The following is a 17948-nucleotide window of genomic DNA, read 5'->3' on the forward strand; positions in this document are numbered from 1 at the left end:
CATATCCTGATGCACTATAAGGTCACGCTCTACAAACAAATACAATTGAACATATAATGAAAAGTGTGTTGTAGAATGCACCATGTTTGTCTTTTTTTTTCCAAATGTTCTCGTACTACTCAGGCCCCCTCGCTATGCACCCTATAGGGGCTGATCTGACACAATTTGCCAGGGTTTGCTGTGAGTTCCCAGTCTAGCGCTGCCCTGAACCTCCCCCACCCCACCCAGTCATCCCGTGCATGAGGCTGTTCAGGCTGCCAGATTTTCTTGCTTCTGGAACTCCACCGTCTGTTTCTGTGTTCAGAATGTAGTGCTATTTCTGTGTTTTGATCTCCAAAAATCAGAGCAAAAAACGCTCAAAATGTCAAGGACTGGACGTTATATAATGAAATCTCCTATTCTCCAATATGTGAGCTAAGTGCATTTTCAAGGGCCTTGTCATACGTCCAGCAAGTAGGGCGAATGATAACATGGACATGACAGGGAACACTTGCCAAAGCTGGGGGCCGCTGACCATTGGGAAAAGTCTACAGGTGGAACTGTGAACATAGGCTGTGGTCCGCTTCTGCAACATCCGCCAGAAACATCTCTTCATTCTGTAACTATTCCTTTAAAGAAAAAACGACAGCACAAGCCTACCTCCTAACGACCCAACTGCTAATCAGCCTGCCCAGGAAAAGGCCAAATCAAAAACCTTACACTGAGCACGTCACAAAACACCCACAAAGTCCACTCCCAAACATGCGGACGCCGAAGCCATTCGTGGCAGGCGTACTCTCCTATTGCATCAACCTGCGACCTGCCAAACGACTCTGGGGGTGACGGGCTATGCCGGCTCCCCCATGTTCACATGTTTTTTTCAGTCAGGAAGTGTGCTTCAAAAACAGCCAGCCTTGGCACTTGAGAGCCACCACTGGTTTTCAACCAGTTTCTGCGAGTCTTGTGCAGAAAGGTGCGGTCATCAAAGAGTTAACGCAATCCGATTTGTCGTGCGTCACTTGAAATAGAATCATACCAATAATAAATTAGGAAAACGCACGGGAGGGTGGGGGGGGGGGGGGGGGGAGTGATTGCAAGGCTGAGCTCATCACAGCAGGGGCAGACAACTGTTGTGCAGGGTCTCTTGGGCGGGGTCTCTTGTAAGACTTGTAGCGTCTCCGAAGAAATCCGTTTCAAGCAAGTCTCAGCCGCATCTGTCTGTGAGTACCAGAATCACATTTCCTTTTCATGTTTACCAGGTTAGTGCACTGTACGATTGCGTTTGTGAAAGGTTTTGTTTCATATTTTAAGATAAGGGCATATTTATTGACCGCCTAAGTGCTGTAGTGACAGCTTCACGCTGGAGATGTAATTTACAAAGATGGGTATTTAAACTGAAGTATATTTTAAAGTAGCAGTACTTCTTGCAACCTTCAAATTGAAAACAGAACACTTGTGCTCTGTATTCAGCCTTTATTCAAAGAGTGTTTTAGTCCCAGCTCTGTGTCTGCAGTTTCCACAAAAATGGATGAATGGATGGCATTGGGGACATCATATTCCGTTTCACCTTTTCATTCTGCAAACTAACGCTAAATCTAAAACTTTAGCCAATACGTTCAATTGATGATAACCAGTACTACAATTCCCAGAATTCACAGATTTGTTAAATGAACATCTAGGATTGGATTATGGTCCCATATCACAAATATGAGGCAGTGCCCTTGTCTTCTTGGCATCGCACATTTAAATGGGTGCATAAAGGCAGCCAAAGTCAGGGGCATATTTGTACTCCGTTTGCGCCGAATTAGCGTCGTTTTTTTCGACGCAAATTCGGCGCAAAACTAACGCCATATTTATACTTTGGCGTTAGACGCGTCTAGCGCCAAAGTATGAGGAATGAGCGTCATTTTTTTGCGTGAACGCCTTCCTTGCGTTAATGAGATGCAAGGTAGGCGTTCCCGTCTAAAAAAATGACTGCGACGCAAATGCGTCGTATTTATACTCCCGGGCAAAAATCACGCCCGGGAGTGGGCGGGGCAAAAAACCCCGCATTTGCGCCTCTTTTTAACGCCTGGGTCAGGGCAGGCGTTAAGGGACCTGTGGGCTCAAAATGAGCCCACAGCTGCCCTCCCATGCCCCCAGGGACCCCCCCTGCCACCCTTGCCCACCCCAGGAGGACACCCATGGATGGAGGGACCCATCCCAGGGACATTCAGGTAAGTTCAGGTAAGTATCATTTTTTTTTTTTAATATTTTTTTTGGGCATAGGGGGGCCTGATTTGTGCCCCCCTACATGCCACAATGCCCAATGACCATGCCCAGGGGACATAAGTCCCCTGGGCATGGCCATTGGGCAAGGGGCCATGACTCCTGTCTTTACTAAGACAGGAGTCATGTAAATGGCATCTGGGCGTCGTTAAAAATGGCACAAATCGGGTGGTGGCGATTTTTTTGCCTCAACCTGACTTGCCCCATTTTAAGACGCCCTAACGCCATTTTTCCCAACGCCGGCGCTGCCTGGTGTACGTGGTTTTTTTCCACGCACACCAGGCAGCGCCGGTCTGCTAGCGCCGGCTAACGCCATTCAATAAATACGGCGCCCGCATGGCGCTTCAGAATGGCGCTAGCCGGCGCTAAACTTTTTTGACGCTAAACTGCGTTAGCACAGTTTAGCGTCAAAAAGTATAAATACGGGCCTCAGTGTTCACAGTCACAATTAGTGCAGTGTTCCCAGCATAGCCATGAACTTGTTCCTGCATGCGGCAGCACATTAGTGAAAGCAGCCCAGTTGTTTAAAGCCATTGATATGCTTTTCACTGTGCAGGTGGAAACTTGGCAACATTTCAAAGAGGGAGAGTGATGCCCAGCTGACTGGTACAGTAAGTGCCTGCACATAACAGGCATATGTCTAGTGGGTGAGGGGGCTATAGGATCCTCATTTCCCCTTCCAAGGGGTTACACCAGGGTATGAGCTAATTGTGTGCCACCTGTATATAATGCACAGTCATTTAGCCTCCTGACAGCTACTTTAGCTTCGTGCCTGCATTTATCATATGGCATTGGTGCAGAGGCAAAGTTTTTTCCTAACAGTCATAAAAATGGTGTTGGTAGTGGGACCTACTTAAAATGTTGTGCACAGGGTGACAGCTGTGCGTAGTAGGTGCTTGGCCATGTAATGGGGCTTTGTTTTCTGTAGGGACTGAGCTCTTTGTGAAGAGCTATGCAGAGGGTGAAGGCTATGCGTAGTAGGGGGTTAGCCACCTAATGCTATTTTGGTGCCTGGAAGGAGCGGCCTCTCCATAAAGATCTCTGCCCAGGACGTCGACTGTACTTAGTGCAGAGTGTAGGCTTTCCGTGAAGAGTTTTGCACAGAGTGAAGGTTGTGTGTGGTAGGGGCTTGGGCACATAATGGGCCTTGGGTGTCTTGAGATAGCAGGCTTTCCATAAAAAATCTTTGCACATTGAGAAGGATGTTCATAGTAGGGAATTGTCCACCCAATAGGACCTGTGTGTCTAGGAGTAGACTACAGTCTAATTATTATTCAATATAAGCACATATGTTTATTGTGAGAAAGTGGAATATTAGTGAGGGTGGTTGTGAGACCTCACCAAGTAATAATGTCGCTATTCTGTACCAGGCCCAGTTAGGTTTCTTTAAATTAAGCTTTAGCTCAGTCCTGGATATCTGTGGCACAGTTCAATCAAGCTTAACCCACAGGAGTACAAGTGTAAAGCAGTTATCAGTACCAAAACAGCCAATAAAAAAGGAACCCAACACAACACAAATCACACTCCAGTTTATAAAAATAGTATACATTTTTATTCTTCAAATAGACATGAAAACAACAAATATCTGATGAAGAAAATCAAAGTTATGATTTTCACAAGATTCTCATAAATCTGCAATTCACTCCAAAAAGTTTGAAAAAGTTTGACAAGCTTTTTACTTGTAGCAGTAGTCTATGAGTCTTGAATGCAAGGGTCTGGGACAAAGTAAGAGTTTAAGCCCACCATGATAGAGCACGGGGTCAAATGCACGTGCTGGGCTCATCCCGATTAAGACTTTACCTTCACAATTAAAAGCAACTTTTCCGATTCTATTTCTTGTTGGTGGGCTTATCAGTCGGATCCTCTACATCTTGAGTCTGGGGTTGGGTTTGACGTCAGCAGACAGGTGAAGTTTAGGGGTCTGGTGAAAGTCTTCGTTCTCTGTGGTGTTAGAGGTTACCTACAAATCAGTAGTAGAAGTCTATGAGCCTTGGACTCTGTGCCCAGAAAATGCTATTTTTTATTTTAGGGTCTCAAGTTGCAGTCTTGATGGAAAAAGAGTGCACTCTAGCACCAGCCAAGTGTCCAGGATCTGGAAGGCACCTCTTGGGGGTTAGGACTCAATCTTATGAGCTACAATAGTGGAACCCAGGGCAAGTCCATTAGCAACTGGTCAGCCGGCACTTGCAGGTGCAGGCTTCTTCAGATTTGTGTCCCTGGGACTTTACAGGAGGCTAGCCAACTATCCCTTGGAGTCCAATCAGTGGTCCCTGGCACAAGTCGGAGCAGGTGCAGCCCTTGGGTCTCTTGTGACAGTTCAACAGTAGGAGCAGCCATTTATTAAGTTCTGTTGTGGTTCAGCAGATGCAGTCTTTCTTGGTGCAGCCTTCCTTTCTGAAGTCCACAGGTTAAGCAGGTGCAGTCCTTTTTCTGTTCTTTCTAAATCCAGCAGGGCTGCGAGGCTGGTACCCAGGGGTGCCACTCTTATGCCAATGTCGAGTTTGTAGGTGGGAAGGACTCCCTAACCGAATGGGACAACATTTTCAAGGGCTAATCAAACCTACTCTTTCATCACGTTCTGTGGAGTTGGCATTAAACAACCCCACACTGCATCCCTCTGCCCAAATTCAAAATGTTCGGACCCTTCTTCTATGGGTCAGAGCTATGGGCACATTCCTGAGGTATGTGTAGCATGATGAGCCACCCTTCCTGTTCTGCAAAGGGTTTTCCTCATTTGAAGGGAAATGCCAGCATGTCTACCTCAACATAGGACAGGGCAGGATACAGTCTTACTCACAATTGGCTGTCAGAGACTGTAGCCTCTATGAAGCTGGGTTGTCTCAGGCCACCATACTTGGGTCATCCTGTCAGGAGGAGGTCACACCTCCACCCTCCAGCAGACAATGTGTTCCCTTTCCTGAAAGCCCATCAGACCTCCTGACAGGTGGGCAGCAGGATATCTTAGATGACAACTGCAGTACTTAGTCAGAAACAGCTACTCGAACTTTGGGGCAAGAAAATTGTGACTTTGCAAAGTCACCTTGATATTAAGGCCCATATTTATACTTTTTGACGCACAACTGCGCCAACGCAGTTGTGCGTCAAAAATTTTACCGCCGGCTAACGCCATTCCAACATGCCATGCGGGCGCCTTATTTATGGAATGACATTAGCCGGCGCTGCGGACTGGTGTGCGCCAAAAAAAATGACTCACACCAGGCAGCGCCGGCGTATGGGAAAATGGGGGTTGTGCGTCACAAAATGGGGCAGGTCAGGTCTGAGGCAAAATTCAGGCCTCAAACCGGATTTGCGAATTTTTTTTTGATGCCCAACCTCCATTGACATGACTCCTGTCTTAGCAAAGACAGGAGTCATGCCCCCTTGCCCAACGGCCATGCCCAGGGGACTTATGTCCCCTGGGCATGGTCATTGGGCATAGTGGCATGTAGGGGGGCCCAAATCTGGCCCCCCTATGACACTTTAAAAAAACGAAAAAAAATACTTACCCCCAACTTACCTCAACTTCCCTGGGATGGGTCCCTCCATCCTTGGGTGTCCCCCTGGGGTGGGCAAGGGTGGCAGGGGGTGTCCCTGGGGGCAGGGGAGGGCACCTCTGGGCTCCTTCCGAGCCCACAGGTCCCTTAACGCCTGCCCTGACCCAGACGTTAAAAAACGGCACCCATCAGGCTATGCGTCGTTTTTTTAAGGCCCACCCCCTCCTGTGCGTCAAAATGAGGCAGAGTATAAATATGGGGCACAGGCCTTAAAGTCATTTTTTGGAAGGGAACGCCTACCTTGCATATAATTAACGCAAATTCTGCTGAAAAGTTTAGTACATAACCATAATGTAATCAAGAAGAAAAGAGAACATATGTATATGGCAATGGTGTGTGATGTATCAGAAACTGTACTATTACAATTGTGCTTTTTATAAAAAAAAATACAAATGTATTATACATATATAACAGAAGAATTGTAAGGAACAAAAAAACAAAAAAACATATATACCATGACTAAGTCAAAAACAAACATAAATAACCCACAATTGACCCAAAACCTCTGGCCTAATCAAAGCCCAACGTATTGCAGCAACTATAACGTCAAAGCATCATGCTCCAGTGAGTCCATAAAGCAAATAAAAAATGTCCAAATCGTTGAATTGTAGCACTGAAAGTTCTTATCATCAAATGTAGAAAATCAATGTGTAGATTGATGATCCAATTAAACCCGATGTAGAAGATCAATTTGTGGATTAATGATCCAATTCAGCCGACACGTGTTTCGTCCCAAATGGGACTTCATCAAGGCTTATTTTCCTGTACTCTTTAAGAATTAATTTCCCTTTTCCAGGCTTAAATTAGCCAAATTGTACGCAGCAGCACTGTACTTATTTATCTTTCGACTCCGATTGTACCGTTCCCAAGTGTGAAAGATTCACAGAATGCACAGCCTTTTTAGAAGTTAATCTGCTATAAGGTACCACTGTAGTGTAGATATGCTAATGCAGCTTTTTATCCACGTATACAAGTCCCAGGTCTTTGACGGCTGAACAGAGAGAGAGACACTGCATGTGGTACAATGACGCACATGGTGGAATTTTGACACCCGCGGGGTCGGACGTCAAAGTATAAATATGGGGCAGGGTTTGCGCCGATTGTGCGTCAAAATGTTTGACGCACATTCAGCGCAAACAGAGTATAAATATGCCCCTAAGTTACTTAAATCCAACTTCAGCATTAAGTCGGGTTTAATGTAGCAATTAACTTGATACCTTGAAGTATTATATTTGGTGGAATTGGAAGTTAGCAGTTGGGCTAGTGTAACCCAACCCCAGCCCATGGGACAACAAGCTTTGCTACTGTGAAAATGACAATTGTGAGTTTTCACTGTCAGGGCATGAAAAACACAAAAGGAACATGTTCTTCTTTTTCAAAATTAGCACCATGCCTTGTGGGGCTGGGGGTGGCGATTAGACAAAAAAGGCACTTTCTTACATTCATGAAATGTATGCTTTACATGATTCTGCGACTCTTAATACTTATTTACATAGTTCAAAGGCTGTACTGGATCGTAGAGTAAATTGAATATCAGTATGCTGGATGACATCATCAGTGATGGCATCAGTGATGGCATTAATAACATCATTTGAGATATCATCTGTGACACCATCACTGATGTAAATGAACATGTCATGAGTGATATAAATGTGAGATCATAAGAAGTGCATGGTGGAGTGCAAGTTATAGTTAACTCATTAAACTAAAACTTGTGATTTTCAATGTTTTGTTAGTATAAAATTGTAGGTTTTTATAGACATTTTAACCTAAGTATAATTTACCATTTTTTTCCAGAGAATTTACATGTTTGTCACAACCACACCTAACTAATATGTCACTTTAATCTTTGCTCTTCTGTCAATTTCTAGGGTGCTTTTTAATGTAAAACAGCAAGTTGTTAACACCCCTGTTTAGAACGTCACTTTAACCATTGGTTTTGTCAGTGAGTTTTTTGTGTTTTTTCAATAAATCAATCACAAGATTTATAGAGCGCACTACGTACCCATTAGGGTTTCAAGGCGCTGAGGGGGGGGGGAGAGGCCTGCTGCTACTGGTTGAAGAGCCAGCTTTTGAGGAGTCTCCTGAAGGTGAGAAGGTCCTGGGTCTGTCGCAGGGGGGTCGGGATGGTGTTCCAGGTCTTGGCGGTGAGGTAGGAGAAGGATCTGCCGCCGGAGGTCTTGCGTTGGAAGCGGGGAACGACGGCGAGGGCGAGGTTGGCGGAGCGGAGTTGGCAGGAGGGGGTGTAGAAGTTGAGTCTGTTGTTCAAGTAGGCTGGTCCGGTTATGTGGAGTGCCTTGTGAGCGTGGGTGAGGAGCTTGAAGGTGATCCTCTTGTCCACGGGGAGCCAGTGGAGGTCTTTCAGGTGGTGGGAGATGTGGCATCGGCGGGGTGCGTCGAGGATCAGTCGGGCGGAGGCGTTTTGGATGCGTTGGAGACGTCAGATGTCTTTCGCTGGGATGCCTGTGTAGAGTGCATTGCCGTAGTCTAGTCTACTGCTGACGAGAGCCTGGGTCACCGTTTTTCTGGTATCCGTCGGGATCCATTTGTAGATTCTACGGAGCATGCGGAGGGTGTTGTAGCAGGAGGAGGAAACTGCGCTGACCTGCCTGGACATGGTGAGGGCGGAGTCGAGGACGAAACCCAGGTTGCGTGCGTGGTTGGTTGGCGTTGGAGGGGGTCCCAGCGCGGTGGGCCACCAGGAGTCATGCCAGGCTGAGGGGGTGTGTCCGAGGATGAAGACCTCCGTCATGTGGGAGTTCAACTTCAAGCTGCTGTTTCTCATCCACTTGGCGATGGACTTCAATCCCTCGTGGAGGTTGGCTTTGGCGGTGTGTGGGTCTTTGGTGAGGGAGAGGATGAGCTGGGTGTCGTCGGCGTAGGAGAGAATGTTGAGGTTGTGCTGACGGGCCAGTTGTGCGAGGGGGGCCATGTAGATGTTGAACTGCGTTGGGCTTAGAGAGGAGCCTTGGGGTATGCCGCAGATGATGTTGGTGGCTTCGGAGCGGAAGGGTGGGAGTCGGACTCTCTGGGTTCTGCCGGAGAGAAACGAGGAGATCCAGTTGAGGGCTTTTTCTTGTATTCCGGCTTTGTGGAGGCGTGTTAGTAGGGTGCGGTGGCAAACCGTGTCGAAGCCTGCGGAAAGGTCCAGGAGGATGAGGGCTGATGTTTCGCCGTTGTCCATTTGCTGTCTGATGTCCTCTGTGGTGGCGAGGAGAGCAGTCTCGGTGCTGTGGTTGCGTCTGAAACCGGACTGGGAGGGGTCCAGGATGGAGTTGTCCTCGAGGTGGTGGGTGAGCTGAGCGTTGACGATCTTCTCGATGACCTTCACCGGGAAGGGGAGGAGGGAGATCGGGCGGAAGTTTTTGAGGTCGTTGGGGTCTGCCTTGGGTTTCTTGAGGAGGGCGTGGATTTCGGCGTGCTTCCAGCTGTCCGGGAAAGTCACGGTTTCAAAGGATAAGTTGATGACCTTTCGAAGTTGGGGGGCGATGGTAGAGTCGGCTTTGTTGTAGACGTGGTGGGGGCATGGGTCTGAATGGGATCCTGAGTGGATGGAGTTCATGATCTTGCAAGTTTCAGCGTCGTCTACGTGGGTCCAGGCTGTGTAGCGGTTGGTGCAGATGGAGTTGTCGGGGGTGGGGTCTGACGGAGGCGTGGTGTTGAGGCTGTCGTGGATGTCGGTGATCTTCTGATAGAAGAAGGTGGACAGGGCGTTGCATAGTTCTTGGGATGGTGGGATGTCGTTGGCGCTGGGATTGGAGAGCTCTTTCACGATGCAGAAGAGTTCTTTGCTGTCGTGTGCGTTGTTGTTCAGGCGTTCTGTGAAGTGGGAACGTTTGGCAAGTCGGATTAGCTGGTGGTGCTTGCGGGTGGCCTCCTTGTGGGCTGCCAGGCTATGTTACCTTTGTAACATAAGGTAAAATATTACCTGCATATCTAACTAGTGGGCTATTGCTATATAAGTAAGTCTGAGTATGGGGATGAAGTGGGTTGTCTGGCAAGAGCTGCAGAGAGAACTCAGGCTGTGTGTAGTAGGGGCTTCCCTCATAGTGAGGCTTAGATGTCTGGAGGGAGTGGGCTGTACACACATTCCATACATACAGCACAGACTGTGCATAGTAGGATTTGGTGAGTGATTGACGTCTTCACGAAGATCTCTGCACAGGGAGAAGGCTGTGTGTGTAGTAGGGTTTGGTGAGGGACTGTACTGTCTGTGAAGACTTTTGTATAGGGCAAAGGCTGTGCATGGTAGAATTTGGTGAGGGACTGATGTCTGTATGTGAATGCCTGTGTACAGGACAAAGGTGGTGAGTACTATTGTTTGGTGAGGGTCTGGCCTCGCTGCAAAGACCTCTGTACAGGACGAAGGCTGTGCATAGTAGGGTTTCATGAGGGAGTGGCGTCTGCATGAACACCTGTGTGCAGGATTGGCCGCTCTGCAAAGTCCTTATATACCCTTCTCTCAAGGAACGATATATACACACACACACACACATGTATATATTTAAGTGTATATGTACATTCACTTGTATAGTACAGACCTAAGTGAAAAGTGATGAAGTGGTTTTGGGTGTGTGGAAAGAAAAGCAATGAGGCCAAGTGAGTATATTTAACATACAAAAGAAAGGGTATCTCTTCAGGTACTCCTCTGGTGATTGTTACTTGTATGTTTGGTGTGTAGATGTTTGTCCATGCTTGTGAAAAGATTCTGAGGGGCCAGAACAAAAAATATTGTGGAGAGGAGCCCCGCTTTTGTTTGTAATCCTAAGAGCAGCTCATAACAAGGTAAGCTTGTTTGTTTGTGAAAGACAAAATACAGTTTTTGATGCCACCTATTGGTGTGAATCATGATAGCTCACTCTGAAGGAACAAGGTCAATTGCTGTTTAGGTTTTTTTACAGCGTAGCTGCCACTCACTTTATGCGATTAACAGAAACATATCTTTAAAACCCATGATTGAGAGACCTCATGTTTATCTTTCTGCCTATGTTATTTGAATGGGCAGACGTTGGTGCTTTAGTTGAAAAAGTGTGCTTGTATTGCACAGATTATGTTCACTACAGTTGGCTTTTGGAACATGCCAATGATCGTGTCAGTAGGCCTCATTGCTTTTTTCCTAAAAAGCTATGTCAGATGCAAGGGTTTGATATTATGAAAAAGTATAACAAAGGCATAAGGCCTGAAATGTTTATTGTGAAACCCCTCTGACAAACCTTGATTTTTGGAATTTCATTGGTGTTTGGGCCTGGCTTAATGGCACAGCTGTCTTCCTGGGCCTGTGTGATCACCAGCAAAAAGAGCTGTAAGAAACAGTATTAATAGAGGTCTATTGAATTGCGTTGCTGAGATATTGATCTTATATCCAAGCATTTGATTGAAAAAAAAAGATGTTCGCCTAAGGAGTGGCGTGATTGCTCACAACTAAAAATACATTTTTAAGTCAAACTCCTGGTCGGGTAACTAGGAAGAGGTTTGCATGGTGCAGCCATGTGGCCAATACAGTAGGAAGAGGGTACACATTGTGAAGTCTTTGACAAATATTATAGGAGGGGTTTTACATTGAGATCAACACATTTCCAAACAACATATGCAGGGCTTTAAATTTTGAACAAATGCAACAGGAAGAGGGTTTATGTTGTGAGTTTCCTGACAAACACAATAGAAATGGGTTTTACACTGTGAACTTTCACAAATGTAAAAGGAAGTGGTTTAGTACATGCGTCCCTTTTTAGGTCTGACCACAATAGTCAGAGAGTCTATGTTAATGTTTACTTTGGGCCTGCCTAAATTGTTTTTTGTATGTCCCTTTTGTGGAGACAAAAAGTTCTTCTCTATGTTCGTGTTAAAACCAACACTCTTGTTTTAGTGATTAATAAATGTGTTGATAAAGGTTTGCAGTGTGAATGACTTGTCAATGCATAAACCTTTCAATTGTAAAAAGCTCCATTGTTTCACATAGTTCCATAAAGGGGCATTGCTGATTTTAGCATTATGTTTGTAAATATTGATATTTCCATGGTGCAAATCTAGACAAAAGGCAGTGGAGTGCTGCACCGGCCAAAGACAAGCATAAAGAAAATGAGTGACAGAAGAGGTAGCTGGAGTGTGGACTCGTAAAACATTTGGATGTTGTGGTCTGTAAAGAGGTGAGCCTTCAACATTTTCCTAAATTGTTGAAGTGTTGGGGCAGACCTAATGGATATGGGGATGTTGTTCCACATCCTGGGTGCAGAAATGGAAAAGGCCTGCTGCTTGTTTTTTTTTTTTTTGTTACACTTCTTAGTTAGCAGTATGGTGGTGTCTTGGTTGTGAGTGTGCAAAGAACCATCATAGATGGAGAGCTTGTCTGCTTGATAGGTGTGGGTGCTGGTTGATATGTATTTGTAAATGATGCAGCTGGTTTTGAAGAAGATGCCGGCAGGCAAAGGGGACCCTATGGAGTTCCTTCAGACAGGGGTGATATGATCATATTTGCTCAGGCACTGGATGAGACATGTTGGGGCAGGTAGTATGACCTTGAGGTTTTCCATTGTGGAGCACTGGTAGGCCATGGAGCAGGGTGTTACTATCATCCAAATCTGCGAGTATGAGTACTTGAACAGCAGGTCTGGAGTCTCTTGCTGGAATAAATTATTTCACTTTCTTTAAAAGAGAGAGTTGGTACAGTCCTTCCCTTTTGGCAATGTGCTATTTGTGGTTGATGTTGTTGTCCATAATGAGCCAAAGTCAGTTGGCCTCCAGTGGAAATCTGAGTTTGAAGCTGTCAAGGTCCATGCCATTGAGCCAGATTTGTCCTCTTCCCGTTTCTTGTTTTCTTGTTCTTGGCAAAAATTAGGAATTCTGTCCTAGTTGGGTTGACCTTCAGGTAGGGTCTTGATGATGTGCAGTCAGTGTATCAGGCACTGGATGTCTGAAGCAAAGGAGACTTTCATGTAGAATTGTATATCATTGGCATATTAGTGAATCTTAATGCTGTAATCTGAGAGTAGAGCACCAAGTGACTCAATGTAGAGGTTGTAAATGACAGGAAACAGTATGAAATTCAGAGAATTCCAGAAGGTATAGGGATCTTCAGGGGCTTGGAGTTGCCCATGTGAACAGGCTTGTGTTAGTTAGTAAGGTAGGAGGAGAACAATGAACTAAATTGCTGGTAAATCCCGTTCATGATTGCAGGGTGTGTATGAGGGTGGGATGATCAACTGTGTCAAAGTCAGTGGAGAGTTCCAGCAATATCAGGAGGCAGTAATCATCTTCAACTGTGGTCAAGAGGGCATTTTCTATGATGTCTAAGGTAGCGGTCTCCATGTTGCTGTGTGATCTGAAGCCAGACTAGTAGTTGTGAAAGAGATAGTTAGCAATGATGTGATATTGGAGTGGAACATAGACTACTTTTTAAATGATGTCCCCGAAGAATGTTAGTTGAGCAAATGGACAATAGTTGACAAAGTCATCAGGTTCTAGTGTAGGATTATTTTGAAGTGGGAGGCTATAACACGTCTTGAGGCTTCTGAGAAGATGTCTTGAGTGAGAGGGGCATTAATAATCATAGGTAAGGGTGAGAGACCGTCCCCAGAGAGAGCTTTGATGAAGGACAAGGGATTCCACACTGGGGATACAGAGGCCCAAGACATCAGAGGTGAAAAACCCCTGGTGACAAAACTGAGGCTAGTAATGTCCAACTGCCATGTGAACATCTGAACCAGATTTCTCAAATACAACGGAAAGGGGTTTTTACATAGTGAAATCTCTGCCTCATATGACAGGAATGGATTGTACATTGTGCACATCATGCTGAACAGGAAACAAAGGGGATTTACGCTGTGAATCCTTTGACATATGCACTGTGAACAATTTGCCAATAAGATAGGGTGGGGTTTTCCTTTGTGAATGCCATGACAACAAGAGGGGGGTTGTTGAAGTTTTTGACAATTACAATAGGAACAGCCTTTAGATTCTAAAGTATCTGGAAAATACAATACAAAAGGGTTTCATGATTTTATGATGTGAGCTCTCTGATAACTACAATAAGAAATGGTTTGCATTGTGAACTCACCAAACACAATAGGAAAGGAACTTACAGTTTGAACTGTTTGACAAATACAAAGAAAGGTGTTTAGTACACAGATACCATTTTAGGTCTAGTAAAAGTAAGTGATTGGTGTTTTCAGAGGAGGAGTTAATGTTCATGTTAATTTTTACTTTGGAACTGCCTAAATTGTTTTCTGGGTCTCTCAAGGCAGAGCCAAATTGGTCATATTAATGGTCATGTTAAAGTCAAAACACTTGGGCCCATATTTATACTTTTTCACGCAAAACTGCGCTAGACGCAGTTTTGCGTAAAAAGTTTACCGCCGGCTAACGCCATTCCAAGATGCCAGGACGGGTGTCTTATTTATGGAATGGCGCAAGCCAGTGCAAAGGATGGATTAACATCAGGGAAAATGACGTTAGCCAGGAGGGGGTGGCGGTATGGGAGAAGGGAGTTTTGCACCAAAAATGACGTTAGGCTGGTTAGAGTATAAAATGATGACTCTAACTAGCCCAGAGTCATTTCTTGATGCAAAACCTACTATACCACATGACTCCTGTCTTAGTAAAGACAGGAGTCATGCCCACCACCCCAATGGCCAGCACAGGGGACAAGGGTCTCCTGGGGATGGCCATTGCACCCAGTGCCATGTAGGGGGGTGGGGGGCATTTCAGAGCCCCCAATGGCACTTTGAAAAAATAAACAAATTACTTACCTCTACTTACCTATACTTACCTGGGATGGGGTCCTCCATCCTCCAATGTCCTTCTGGTGTGGGCGGGGATGTCCCTGGGGCCTGGGGAGGGCACCTTTGGGCTCATTCCATGGTGTTCCCCCATAGAAATAGGCCCTCAGGTCCCCTAACGCCTGCCATGACCCAGGTGTTGAATAATGGCGCTAAGCAAGCTTAACTCCATTATTTAGGCCCGCCTCCCTACCGTGCACAATTTTTTCACGGGAGAATAAATAAGATGCTAGGGCCTTAGAGTAATTTTTTGCCCGGGAACACCTACCTTGCATCTCAATGATGCAAGGTATTTTCCTGCTAGCAAATAATGACTTTAACTACATACCTTCGGCGCAAGACGGGTCTAGCGCCAAAGTATAAATATGGAGTTAGATTTGCCCTGAATTAGCGTAAAAATATGACACTAATTCAGTGCAAAGCTAGTATAAATCATGGCCTTGTTTTATTGATTATTAAGGGGGTCATTATGATCCCGGCGGTCAGCATTGATGTGGCGGTAGTAGCTTACTGCCACATTATGACATTGGCGGGTTGGCTGAAGCCAACCCACCAATGTCCCACTCCGACTGCCACAGCAGTAGCAGCCGCCAGGCTGGAGACAACCATCTCCAGCCCAGCGGCCGCCATTGTCCCGCCTGAGGGATTATGACCCCAGCTACCGCCATGGTTTTCATGGCATTCGTAACACCACGAAAGCCATGGCGGTAAGCTCTATCAATGACAGGGAATTCCTTCCCTGTCACTGATAGGATGCTCCCACTCCACCTACCTCTCCAAACACCCCCCACTCCTCCTACATCCACCCCCCCCATTCACACACACACAAACACACACTCATTCACACATACAAAAACGCATGCATGCATCCAATCACACACACATCCGCGCACACACACATCTGCAGACACGTATTTCGATTCCTATACATACACGCACTCACTCTTCCATACATGCATGCACGCAATCAACACTAAACACACACCCGCAATCACTCACACACTCACACATACATGCACATACACACACAACACCCCCCTCCCCCTGTTGGAGACCTGACTTACCTGATCCAGGGGGTCCTCTGGCAGGAGACAGGACGGGACGCTGCTACTGCCAGCAGTGCCCTCCAGCAGAACACCGCCAGGCTGTATTATTTGTCATAATACGGCTGGTAGTCGTCTACTGGTGTGACACTGCTGGTGGTAGCAGCGCCGCCTTACCGCCAGTATGGCCACAGCCGGATGTCCGCCCTTCTTGTGGCGGAAATCCGGCTGTGGTCATAATATGGTGGACGGCTGGTAGCCGCGGCGACGGTCTTTTGGCAGCCGTCACCGCGGCAGTAGGCGTTTTTTACCGCCAATGTTATAATGAGGGCCTAAATGTGCTGACAAAGGCTATAGACTCCTCATTTTCTACTATGAATGCCTCAACAAAGCCATTAGGCTTGACGTTTCGGATCATGAATATTATACGTTTTCCTTTTGGCTGATTTACAGATATTGCTGTTTTTATGGATTAGAGCCTGCTGGTACGTAACTTGTCACTTCGAACCCCAAAGATAATAGGAATAGTCTACATTTACCAGGTTATTTGGCTCCTTTGATATTTTTTTAGAGTACATTATTTGCACTTTAGTTAATTTGTGAGCCCCCTATAGGACTGATTTTAATTTATAATTCTACCTGAAATGTTCTATTTTACATTTTGGCTATAGCAATTAGTTGTGTGCGAATGAAAATACTTTTAGTTTTTAAAAACTGACCACTGTTTTGTAACTGATCTATTGTTAATATTGTTCTTGCGCTGTCCTGACTTTCTATCTGTAGCAAGCTTTGTGCTGCTTTGGCTAGTTACCCCTAAAGACACTAGGCTCCTGGCCCCCAGTTTAAGGGCCTGGGGTACAGAGGCCCCAGGATATTGGAGATGCACAGTGACATAGTTGGGGCTGGTAATTTCCTATTACCCTGGGTGTTCTTAAAATGGAGTTCTCAGATAAAATATAAATGTGTTTTGCATTGTCAACTCTATGATAAATGCAATAATAAGGGGTTTTACATTGTGCTTTCCATGACAAATAAGAGGGGATTTTGCATTTTTAACTGTGTGACAGGTACAAGAGGAACAGTTTTTACATTGTGAACTCGCTCACAAATACAATAGGAAGAATCTTTTAGGAAGGTGCTTTTCATTATGAATGCTTTAGCAAATGTAATTCGAAGAAGTTTTACATTGTGAAGCGTCTGTCAAATGCAATAGGAAACCATTGTGGCTTTTAAACACCATGACTAAAGCAATAGGAAGGAGTGTGATACATGCATATCTCATTAAGTCTGGCCACAGTAAATGCTTGACGCGTCTAGAGGGATAATTTCCTTACCTAAAACCTAATATTCTGGAAGTGCAACGTGGACTCTCACAGCACAGTTAAACCATATAGAGTAAGTAATCTGTCTGTGGACATCTACTATGGTAGTCAGAGATAGCAGTTCCCAGCTTTGGCTTCCAATTTGGTACTCTTAGATCTGCCTTTCCTGCCCCTTGTCTCAAGAGCCATGAAGGATGCGGCAGTAGCAGAGCTCAAACATCCCTATTTACTTTCTTTGCCTTCCCTCTTTTGCCCCTCCAAACCCACTTTCCCAACAGAAAACTGGAGACTGTTGAGAGGCCACAGGTGGGACATAGAGATCAATTTGTTGAAGTCTTGACAGGTCAAAGGGTGTGTGATGTCCCCTAGGCTAACCCATGCATTTGGGTGAACCAACATCCATGTACCTTGTCTGATTACAAGTTGAGTAGCTGCACTTCTGTATGGTAATCAACACAGTTGGATTACCACAACATATTGTATATAAATTCAAATGAATTCTGTTTCGTAATGGATGTTTCACATTCAGGCAAATGAAAGATTTGAGTCTGAGTCATACAAACAGTAATTGAGCGACTGCAAGGCCTGAATTTTTGCTTCCTTCCCACTAAGGGCACGTTTACGAGAGTCTTGCACCACTGTTGCGTCACTTTTAGTGATGCAGCAACGGGGCACACCTTTGAACCATATCTGTAAGGCAGTGCCGGCTGGTAATTTTAGGAGGGAGATGGGAGGGCGGAAAGCACACTCACACTCATTCATTCACACTTGCACGCATATCCATTCACAACACTCATCAAATATTCAAACATACACGCATGCACCAAACATTAAGTAAAGCACACACTCACACCCACCCACATGCACAAACACACACACACACATCCCGGCCCCCCCCCCTCAGAGGTCCCAGGAGAGTTTAGACTGCTGGGCCTAGGTCAGACAATGAGGAAAGGCAGCAGACCCAAGTTCATCACAGAGTGGGATGGGGTCAGTGAGACTGCTGTC

The 17948-nt window shown here is 45.6% G+C and overlaps 1 long non-coding RNA gene across 1 annotated transcript in view; it reads left to right on the forward strand.

Annotated features, from left to right (window-relative positions):
* Positions 1-1088: 1088 nt before the first annotated feature.
* Positions 1089-17948, forward strand: part of LOC138300710 (uncharacterized) — a 179503-nt gene continuing 162643 nt past the window's right edge. Inside the window, exon 1 of the long non-coding RNA XR_011204988.1 lies at positions 1089-1199. This is a non-coding gene — a long non-coding RNA (uncharacterized lncRNA). The remainder of the gene's footprint in view (positions 1200-17948) is intronic.

The sequence above is a fragment of the Pleurodeles waltl genome, chromosome 1_2, assembly GCF_031143425.1.
Source record: "Pleurodeles waltl isolate 20211129_DDA chromosome 1_2, aPleWal1.hap1.20221129, whole genome shotgun sequence".
NCBI classification, from domain to species: Eukaryota; Metazoa; Chordata; class Amphibia; order Caudata; family Salamandridae; genus Pleurodeles; species Pleurodeles waltl.